This window comes from Pristiophorus japonicus, chromosome 10 (assembly GCF_044704955.1).
Source record: "Pristiophorus japonicus isolate sPriJap1 chromosome 10, sPriJap1.hap1, whole genome shotgun sequence".
NCBI classification, from domain to species: domain Eukaryota; kingdom Metazoa; phylum Chordata; class Chondrichthyes; family Pristiophoridae; genus Pristiophorus; species Pristiophorus japonicus.
Genome location: NC_091986.1, coordinates 221,330,971 through 221,341,341, shown reverse-complemented (window position 1 = coordinate 221,341,341; position 10,371 = coordinate 221,330,971). Strand labels below are relative to the sequence as shown.

At 53.4% G+C, this 10,371-nt stretch overlaps 1 protein-coding gene across 1 annotated transcript in view; it reads right to left on the bottom strand.

Moving 5' to 3' along the window:
• LOC139275321 (interferon-inducible GTPase 5-like) overlaps nucleotides 1–10,371 on the bottom strand; it is a 314,503-nt gene that overhangs the window by 148,695 nt on the left and 155,437 nt on the right. The window lies entirely within an intron of this gene.

Sequence of the window (10,371 nt, the reverse complement as noted above, 5' to 3'; positions counted from 1 at the left end):
CGCAAAACATAAAAACAGATAGTAAAAGCTTTTACAGATATATAAAACGGAAAAGAGTGACTAAAGTAAATGTTGGTCCCTTCGAAGATGAGAAGGGGGATTGAATAATGGGAAATGTGGAAATGGCTGAGACCTTAAACAATTATTTTGCTTCGGTCTTCACAGCGGAAGACACAAAAACCATGCCTAAATTTGCTGGATGGCCTCCTGTGCTGTAATTTCTATCATTCTATGAAACCTCCCTGAGACAGAGACAAGGGATGGTTTAGAATTGTCAGTGCAGAGCTCTGACTGAGGCTTGAGTTCAGAGTTGATGCCTTCACACAGAGCTGGAGATGGGTGGGAGGGAGTGTGGAGCGAGAGGGAGATGGGGGAGTGCGGGGGGGAGGGAGATGGGGGAGTGCAGGGGAGATGGGGAGGGGGAGGGAGATAGGGGCCTGTTGAAGGTTGTATTGCCTGGGCAGCCTGGCCCCATCTGGTGCAGTGCAGGGGAAGTCTGGCTGTAGTGACAGGCTGCAATTAACCAACTGGCTGTTTCTCGGCCTGTGGCTGTAAATGCAGAGTCAGCTCACTGTTACGCAAAGTACTCCTCGCACGGAATGGAGGGCAGGAGGAAGTCGCTTCTGTGAATTAAAGGCAGAACAAGCTGTTCCCAGCAGCCGTCCCGTGACACAGGCAACGGCTCTGAGAGCAGAATGGGGAAGTTGCCACTCAGACCACCTCCTGCGTTCCCCTTAGTTCCCTGTCCCTCGAGCCCTGCCACAGGTCGCTCAGTGCTGACCCTTGGTCCCTGTTCCCAGGTCACTCAGTGCTGACCCCTGCCCCAGGTCACTCGGTGCTGACCCCTGCCCCAGGTCACTCGGTGCTGACCCCTGCCCCAGGTCACTCGGTGCTGACCCCTGCCCCAGGTCACTCAGTGCTGACCCCTGCCCCAGGTCACTCAGTGCTGACCCCTGCCCCAGGTCACTCAGTGCTGACCCCTGCCCGAGGTCACTCAGTGCTGACCCCTGCCCCAGGTCACTCAGTGCTGACCCCTGTTCCCAGGTCACTCAGTGCCGACCCCTGCCCCCCTGTTCCCAGGTCACTCAGTGCCGACCCCTGACCCCCTGTTCCCAGGTCACTCAGTGCTGACCCCTGTTCCCAGGTCACTCAGTGCTGACCCCTGTTCCCAGGTCACTAGTGCTGACCCCTGCCCTCTGAAGGGACTTTGCCAGCGATGCCCATATCCTGGCAAATGTGGGCTTCACTCAAGTGGCTTGGGAAGTGGGCGTTACTGGCAAGGCCGGTATTTATTGCCCGTCCCTTGAGAAGGTGGTGGTGAGCCTTGAACCGCTGCGGTCCGTGTGGTGAAGATGCTCCCACAGTGCTGACTTTGTCGTAGCGTTTTGGTACAGTGTGTCTCGCTGGGCCATTTCAGGGGGCAGTTAATGAGTTAACCCCATTGCTGTGGGTCTGGAGTCACACATAGGCCAGACTGGGTAAGGGCGGCAGATTTTAAACTAAAAAATGGGGGGAAGGGGACAAATGAGGGGAAATGTAGATAGCTAAAGGGAAAGGTCAATGCCATAGAGCAGTGGAGTGATTTGAGTGAAAATAAGCAGTGTGACAGGAATGGACAGAGAGTTTAACGGTAGCAGTGCAGCAGAGAATAAGGTCAAAGCGGGGAAAAATGGTAAAAACATTAAATTAATGCACGGAGAATTCGTAATAAGAAGCAGTGAAAGGATCGGTCCAAGTCAGCATAGATTTATGCAAAGGAAATCATGCTTGACAAATCTTCTAAATTTTTTTGAGGATGTAACTAGTAGAGTGGACAAGGGAGAACCAGTGGATGTGGTGTATTTGGACTTTCAAAAGGCTTTTGACAAGGTCCCACACAAGAGATTGGTGTGCAAAATTAAAGCTCATGGTATTGGGGGTAATGTACTGACGTGGATAGAGAACTGGTTGGCAGACAGGAAGCAGAGAGTCGGGATAAACGGGTCCTTTTCAGAATGGCAGGCAGTGACTAGTGGAGTGCCGCAGGGCTCAGTGCTGGGACCCCAGCTATTTACAATATACATTAATGATTTAGACGAAAGAATTGAGTGTAATATCTCCCAAGTTTGCAGATGACACTAAGCTGGGTGGCAGTGTGAGCTGTGAGGAGGATGCAGAGTGATTTGGACAGGTTAGGTAAATGGGCAAATACATGGCAGATGCAGTATAATGTGGATAAATGTGAGGTTATCCACTTTGGTGGCAAAAACAGGAAGGCACCGAGAGCATGCAGGAAACAAGCACAGGCAGCGGAAGGAGCGTGCGGCAAACCAGACTCCCCACCCACCCTTTCCCTCAACCACTGTCTGTCCCACCTGTGACAGAGACTGTAATTCCCGTATTGGACTGTTCAGTCACCTGAGAACTCACTTTTAGAGTGGAAGCAAGTCTTCCTCGATTCCGGTCTTAAAAGAAGTGGCTGCAGGGATAGTGGATGCCTTGGTTGTAATTTACCAAAATTCCCTGGATTCTGGGGAGGTCCCAGCGGATTGGAAAACCGCAAACGTAATGCCCTTATTTAAAAATGGAGGCAGACAAAAAGCAGGAAACTCATCATCATCATAGGTCCCACGAGTTCACAGATGTTTCAATGAAGGACCCGATGTTCCAGTCCTGAACTCCAATTGAGGGGCTGGAAGAGCAATAACTATGGACCAGTTAGCCTAACATCGGTTTTTGGGGGCAGGGACCTGGGGCCAAGGGATTGGGGCCTGGGGCTTGGAGCCTGGGGCAGTGCCTGGGGCCAAGGGATTGGAGCATGGGGCCTGGGGCAGTGGCTGGAGCCTGGGGCAGTGGCTGGAGCCTGGGGCAGTGGCTGGAGCCTGGGGCAGTGGCTGGAGCCTGGGGCAGTACCTGGGGCTTGGTGCCTGGGGCTTGGTGCCTGGGGCTGGGACCTGGGGCTGGGACCTGGGGCAGTGCCTGGAGCCAAGGGCTTGGGGCCTGGGGCAGTGCCTGGGGCCAAGGGCTTGGGGCCTGGGGCAGTGCCTGGGGCCAAGGGATTGGAGCCTGGGGCTGGGATCTGGAGCTTGGGGCCTGGGGCAGTGCCTGGAGCCTAGGGCTTGGGGCCTGGAACTGGGACCTGGGGCTGGGATCTGGAGCTTGGGGCCTGGGGCAGTGCCTGGAGCCTAGGGCTTGGGGCCTGGAACTGGGACCTGGGGCTGGGATCTGGAGCTTGGGGCCTGGGGCAGTGGCTGGGACCTGGAGTTTCGGGCTTGGGGCCTGGGGCTGGGACCTGGAGCTTGGGGCCTGGGGCAGTGCCTGGGGCATGGAGCCTGGGGCAGTGGCTGGGACCTGGAGTTTCGGGCTTGGGGCCTGGAGCTTGGGGCCTGGGGCCTTGTGCAGTCTGAGCCTCTCCCGGCGGCGTGTGGGAACGTTGTTACCAAGGCTGGTTGTTGGTCAATGGGAGACTCCCACACCGGGCTGCAGCGACTCACTCGGCCGCAGTCCCAGCGACTGTCGGTGTCTGAAAGCGGCCCTTCGCTGAGCGGGGCCATTGGGGCGTCGATACTGAGCCAGGGAGACCAGGCCGATTCCTGGACCTGATCCTCGATGGGCAGCGACTTGAACTGAATCTGTGCAGCTGGGGCAATGAGGGGGAGGGAGGACCAGCAACAGCTTGCATTTATATAGCACCTGTAACGCAGTAAGAACGTTATCAAACAGCAAGCCACACACAGTGCGATAGGTGACCAAAAGCTTGGTCAAAGTGGTAGGTTTAAAGAAAGAAAGACAGACTTGCATTTATATAGTGCCTTTCACGACCACCAGATGTCCCAAAGCGCTTTACAGCCAATGGAGTTCGGCTTGAAGTGTAGTCACTGCTGTAATGCAGGGAACGCGGCCTTGGCGATGTCTCAGCAATGGGCTTCCCGGAAAAAATTACTGCAATGCAATCCCCAAAACAGAGGGTCTGAAAGTCTCGGAATCCCACTTAACAAAAGAACGGAAAACTGTCTTAATGAGTTTTCAAACTCCTGATCGGAAGCAACAGGACAGTGAAGGGTGGGGAGGGAGCTGGTCGAGGATCAGAAGCCCAGGAACGGTGCCAGAATAAGATTAGAGTTAATGGAGGGCGGGTAATGTAGAGTCAGCTAACAAAGGGATGAGTTCCCGTGTGATGAGAGAGCTGTTTATGTTAGTCAGCAATTAATGCTCAGTTTGCACTGTGCCATCACAGTGTGTAAGTGCACAGGGCGCAGAAACACACACACATCCACAATAACCCGCCCAGACTTGTTCAAACACATCTCCAGCTCTTTCTGTGCGGCCGCAGCAAACTCCCCTGCTCCTCTTCGGAACAGAGGCCGTGGGATCTTTTACATCCACCTGAGGGCCTCGGATTAATGTCTCATCCGAGAAACGGCACCTCCGACAGTGCGGCACTCCCTCAGTACTGCCCCTCCGACAGTCGGAGCTCCCTCAGTACTGCACCTCCGACAGTGCGGCACTCCCTCAGTACTGCCCCTCCGACAGTCGGGGCTCCCTCAGTACTGCCCCTCCGACAGTGCGGTATTCCCTCAGTACTGCCCCTCCGACAGTCGGGGCTCCCTCAGTACTGCCCCTCCGACAGTGCGGTATTCCCTCAGTACTGCCCCTCCGACAGTGAGGTATTCCCTCAGTACTGCCCCTCCGACAGTGCGGTATTCCCTCAGTACTGCCCCTCCGACAGTGTGGCGCTCCCTCAGTACTGCCCCTCCGACAGTGAGGTATTCCCTCAGTACTGCCCCTCCGACAGTGCGGTATTCCCTCAGTACTGCCCCTCCGACAGTGTGGAACTCCTTCAGTACTGCCCCTCCGACAGTGTGGAACTCCTTCAGTACTGCCCCTCCGACAGTCGGTGCTCCCTCACTACTCCCCCTCCGACAGTGCGGCGCTCCCCCAGCACTGCCCCTCCGAGCTTCCTCCATGCTGTGAGTTCCCGGTTTGGGCGGAGGGAAATGGGAATATATTTAAAGCAAGTGTTGATGCAGCAAGACACGATGATTCTGCCGAGCAAGGATCCTCAGTTCCTCTTTCCAGATGCTGAAACGTTCTGGTCAGAGATGTGTGAGGAAGATAGAGTGGATGCCCCATGAGATGTGGGTCAGAGTTCTGTAGCATAAGCTATTTATAAACTCCCAGCGCACTCAGCCTCGATCAGAGAATCGTAGAAATTTACAGCACAGAAGGAGGCCATTCGGCCCATCGTGTCCACACCGGCCGACCAAGAGCTACCCAGCCTAATCCCACTTTCCAGCTCTCGGTCCGTAGCCCTGTAGGTTACGGCACTTCAGGTGCACATCCAAGTACTTTTTAAATGTGGTGAGGGTTTCTGCCTCAACCACCCTTTCAGGCAGTGAGTTCCAGAGCCCCACCACTCTCTGCGTGAAGAAATTTCCCCTCAAATCCCCTCTAAACCTCCTACCAATTACTTTAAAGTGCACCGAGAGAGAGAGAGAGAGAGAGAGAGAGAGAGAGAGAAAGAGAAAGAGAGTGTGAGTGAGTGCACCGAGAGAGAGAGAGAGAGAGAGAGTGTGAGTGCACCGAGAGAGAGAGAGAGAGAGTGAGTGCACAGAGAGAGAGTGTGAGTGAGTGAGTGCACCGAGAGAGAGTGAGAGTGAGTGAGTGAGTGCACCGAGAGTGAGTGAGTGCACCGAGAGAGAGAGAGAGAGAGAGAGAGAGTGAGTGAGGGAGTGAGTGCACCGAGAGAGAGTGCACAGAGAGAGAGAGAGAGAGAGAGAGTGAGGGAGTGAGTGCACACAGAGAGAGAGAGTGAGGGAGTGAGTGCACCGAGAGAGAGTGAGGGAGTGAGTGCACCGAGAGTGAGTGAGGGAGTGAGTGCACCGAGAGTGTGAGTGAGTGAGTGCACCGAGAGAGAGAGAGTGTGAGTGAGTGAGTGCACCGAGAGAGAGAGAGTGAATGAGTGCACAGAGAGAGAGAGTGAGTGAGTGCACCGAGAGAGAGTGAGTGCACCGAGCGAGAGAGAGAGAGAGTGTGAGTGAGTGAGTGCACCGAGAGAGAGAGAGTGTGATATGTCCTTACTATACAGTATAAATGCACACGAGGCCCATACTTGAGAGAAGGTCACTCTGTGACCAGTTACCTTTATTACCAAGACCTCAAGTGATGAAGGTGGATGGAAGCTTCCCCTTTTATACCTGAAAGTCCAGGTTAGGAGTGTCTCCCACAAGTTCGCCCCCTTGTGGTCAGTGTTCTCACGGTGTACAACTTAGGTCAGTTTATACATGGGTTACAATGATAGTTGAATACATGACATCACCTCCCCCCCAAAGTCTTATTGGGATCACAGGTTAAGTCTCTCCGGTGGTTTACGCTCCCTTGTAGAGCGCCTGAGTTGGGGCTCCGGTTGTTGGGCGCTGGCCTGAGTGTCTGCTGTTTGCGGTGCCTCAGTCCTGTCCGGACTGTCCAGTGACTGGACTCTCCTCCACTTGGTTCCGGTGTTCGGTCACCTGTGGTGGAGTGAACTCTACATCGTGTTCTTCCTCTGCTTCTTCTATGGGGTTGCTGAACCTTCTTTTAGTTTGATCCACATGTTTGCAGCAGATTTGTCCATGGGTAAGTTTAACTACCAGAATCCTATTTCCCTCTTTGGCAACCACAGTGCCTGCAAGCCATTTGGGCCCTGCAGCGTAATTAAGGACAAAAACAGGGTCATTGACATCAATACATCGCGCCCTCGCATTCCTGTCATGGTAGTCACATTGTGACTGGCGCCTGCTCTCAACAATTTCTTTCATAGTACGGTGTATAAGGGATAACCTGGTTTTGAGCGTTCTTTTCATTAGCAGCTCTGCGGGTAGAACCCCTGTGAGTGAGTGTGGTCGGGATCTATTGGCCAACAGGAGGCTTGATAAGCGGCTTTGTAGGGAACCCACTTGGATTCTGAGCATCCCCTGTTTGATTATCTGCACTGCTTGTTCCGCCTGGCCGTTTGAGGCCGGCTTGAATGGTGCCGTTCTGACATGGTTGATACCATTGCCTGCCATGAAGTCCTGGAATTCAGTGCTTGTAAAGCACGGGCCATTGTTGCTGACCAAGACATCCGGTAGACCATGGGCGGCGAACATTGCCCATAGACCTTCTTCCGTGACAGAGGATGTGCTTGAATTTAAAATGTCACACTCTATCCATTTGGAGTAGGCGTCTACTACAACCAAAAACATGTTCCCATGAAAGGATCTGCGTCGTCCACATGGATGTGTGACCATGGCTTGGCGGGCCAGGGGCTAAGGGGGGCTTCCCTGGGTGCATTGCCCAGCTGAGCACATGTGTTGCACCTGCGAACACAAAGTTCCAGGTCTGCATCTATCCCTGGCCACCAAACATGTGACCTGGCAATTGCCTTCATCATGACAATGCCCGGATGCTCATTGTGAAGTTCTCTGATAAACACCTCTCTGCCCATCTGGGCCATGAGTACTCGGTTTCCCCACAGTAGGCAATCGGCCTGAATCGAGAGTTCATCCTTGCACCTTTGAAATGGTTTAAACTCCTCAGGGCATGCCCTGTACGTGGCTGCCCAGTCCCCATTCAGGACACATTTCTTAACTAAAGACAGTAGCGGGTCTTTATTTGTCCAGACTTTAACCTGACAGGCTGTCACAGGTGAGCCTTCGCTTTCGAAAGCTTCAACAGCCATGACTATCTCAGCATCATGCTCAGTTGCCCCCTCAGTAGTGGCTAGTGGGAGCCTGCTGAGTGCATCGGCGCAGTTTTCAGTGCCCGGTCTGTGCCAAATTGTGTAGTCATAGGCGGCTAACGTGAGTGCCCACCTCTGTATGGAGGGCGATGCATTCGTATATATGGCCTTGTTGTCGGCCAAAAGGGAGGTTAGGGGTTTGTGATCTGTCTCCAGCTCAGATTTCCTGCCAAACAGGCACTGGTGCATTTTCTTTTTAACCGCATATACACATGCTAGCGCTTCCTTTTCTACCATCCTGTAGCCCCTTTCTGCCTGGGACAGACTTCTGGAGGCATAAGCTACCGGCTGTAACTGACCATTGGCATTGACATGCTGCAACACGCATCGCACGTTAAAACTAGTTTCTTACACGTTAACGTTTGTTGGAGCATAACAAATTGCGTGCTCTTTCAAAAGCCCTTTCCTGGTTGTCCCCCCAGACCCAATCGCGACCTTTGCGTACGATTACGTGTAGCGGCTCTAAGAGCATGCTCAATTTGGGAAGAAAGTTATCAAAATAGTTCAGGAGCCCCAGGAACGAACGCAGCTCCATCGTGTAACGGGGTCTGGGTGCTCTCTGGATCGCTTCCGTTTTGGACGCTGTCGGTCTGATCCCGTCTGCTGCTATCCTCCTCCCCAGGAATTCTACCTCTGGAGCTAGGAAGACGCACTTCGCCTTTTTCAGTCGCAGCCCTACCCGGTCCAGTCTGCGTAGCACCTCCTCCAGGTTGTGGAGGTGTTCTTCAGTATCGCAACCCGTGATGAGGATGTCGTCCTGAAAAACCACCATCCTTGGAATCGACTTGAGGAGGCTTTCCATATTTCGCTGAAAGATCGCGGTGGCCGAACGAATCCCAAACGGACATCTGTTATACTCAAACAACCCCTTGTGTGTCGTGATGGTGGTCAGCTTCTTCGACTCACTCGCCAGCTCCTGGGTCATGTAAGCTGAGGTCAGGTCCAATTTTGAAAACAGTTTGCCACTGGATAGCGTTGCAGAGAGGTCCTCCGCTCTCGGTAGCGGGTACTGGTCTTAGAGTGACACCCGATTGATGGTGGCCTTGTAATCACCACATATCCTGACCGACCCATCTGCCTTGAGCACCGGCACGATCGGGCTCGCCCAGTCACTGAATTCGACTGGCGAGATGATGCCTTCCCTCAGCAGGCGGTCCAATTCGCATTCTATCTTTTCCCGCATCATGTACGGCACCGCTCTGGCCTTGTGGTGTACTGGCCTGGCATCCAGGTTTATGTGAGTCACTACCTTGGCCCCCATGAAAGTGCCGATGCCGGGTTGAAATAATGAATCAAATTTGTCCAGGACCTGTGAGCATGATACTCGCTCCACAGAAGAAATTGCACTGACGTCACCCCATTTCCAGTTCATGACAGCAAGCCAACTCCTCCCCAGTAGTGCGGGACCGTCCCCCGGGACAATCCAGAGTGGCAACCTGTTCTCCGAATCTTTGTGGGTCACGACTACCGTACGCTGCCTAGCACCGGAATGATCTCCTTTGTATATGTCCGTAGCTGTGTGTCAATCGGCAATAATTTTGGCCTCCTGGCCTTGATTACCCACAACCTTTCAAACTGTTTGATATTCATCAGGGACTGGCTGGCCCCCTGTGTCTAGCTCCATTAATACTGGGATGCCATTGAGGAGCACTTTCATCATTATCGGTGGCGTCCTGGTGTATGAACTGTATATGTGCTCCACATGAACTCGCTGAACTTCAGCTTCCAGCGATTTCCCCCAGTGTTCATTTGGCCTCGTAGGGCTTACATTGGGCCTGTCCTCCTCGTACATCAACCTAGCTGCAGGTTTCCTGCACATACGTGCCAAGTGATCGCTGACGTTGCAGTTTCTGCAGGTATATTGCTGATTCCTGCAAGCTCTAGCTGGGTGCTTGCTTCCACACCTCCAGGATGAGCTAAAGGCCCCATTGTTGGAAACAAAAGGTCCATTACCAGTCGATCGTCTCTGACTGTCTCTGTAACTGCCCTGAACAGGTGTTGATGGCTCCATTACTGGCCGCATTGTCCATTGCGATGGCATGAATCGCCGTTCAGCTAGCCATTGTCTCTGTTGAATTCCCCCTTTGGGTTCGACTACATGCTGGGGCATGTCCGATTGCCCTTGGCTGCCTAGAGAACTGTGTGCCGCGTTAACAATGTTGACTCCCTGGTTGTTTGCTGCATTTGAGCCAAGATTTTTGCCATAAATCATTCTGGTCTCTTCCTCCCCCGAGATAAATGTCTGGGCTATCAGAGCTACCGCTTCCAAGGTCAAGTTTTTGATCTCAATCAGTTTCCTGAAAACCCCAGCGTGCCCGATGCCCTCGATAAAAAAGTCTCGCAGCATCTCCGCTCTGCATGCATCTGGGAACTTACATCGGCTCGCCAGTCGCTGGAGGTCTGCCATGAAGTCTGGAACGCTTTACCCTTCTTGCCGCCGGCGCGTATAAAACCGGTGTCACGCCATGTGCATGCTGCTCGCCGGTTTAAGGTGCTCCCCGATCAACTTACTGAGTTCTTCGAACGTCTTGTCCGCCGGCTTCTCTGACACTAGAAGGTCCTTCATCAGGGAGTACGTTCTGGATCCACAAACTGTCAGGAGATGAGCCCTGCGTTTGTCGGCCGAATCCTGT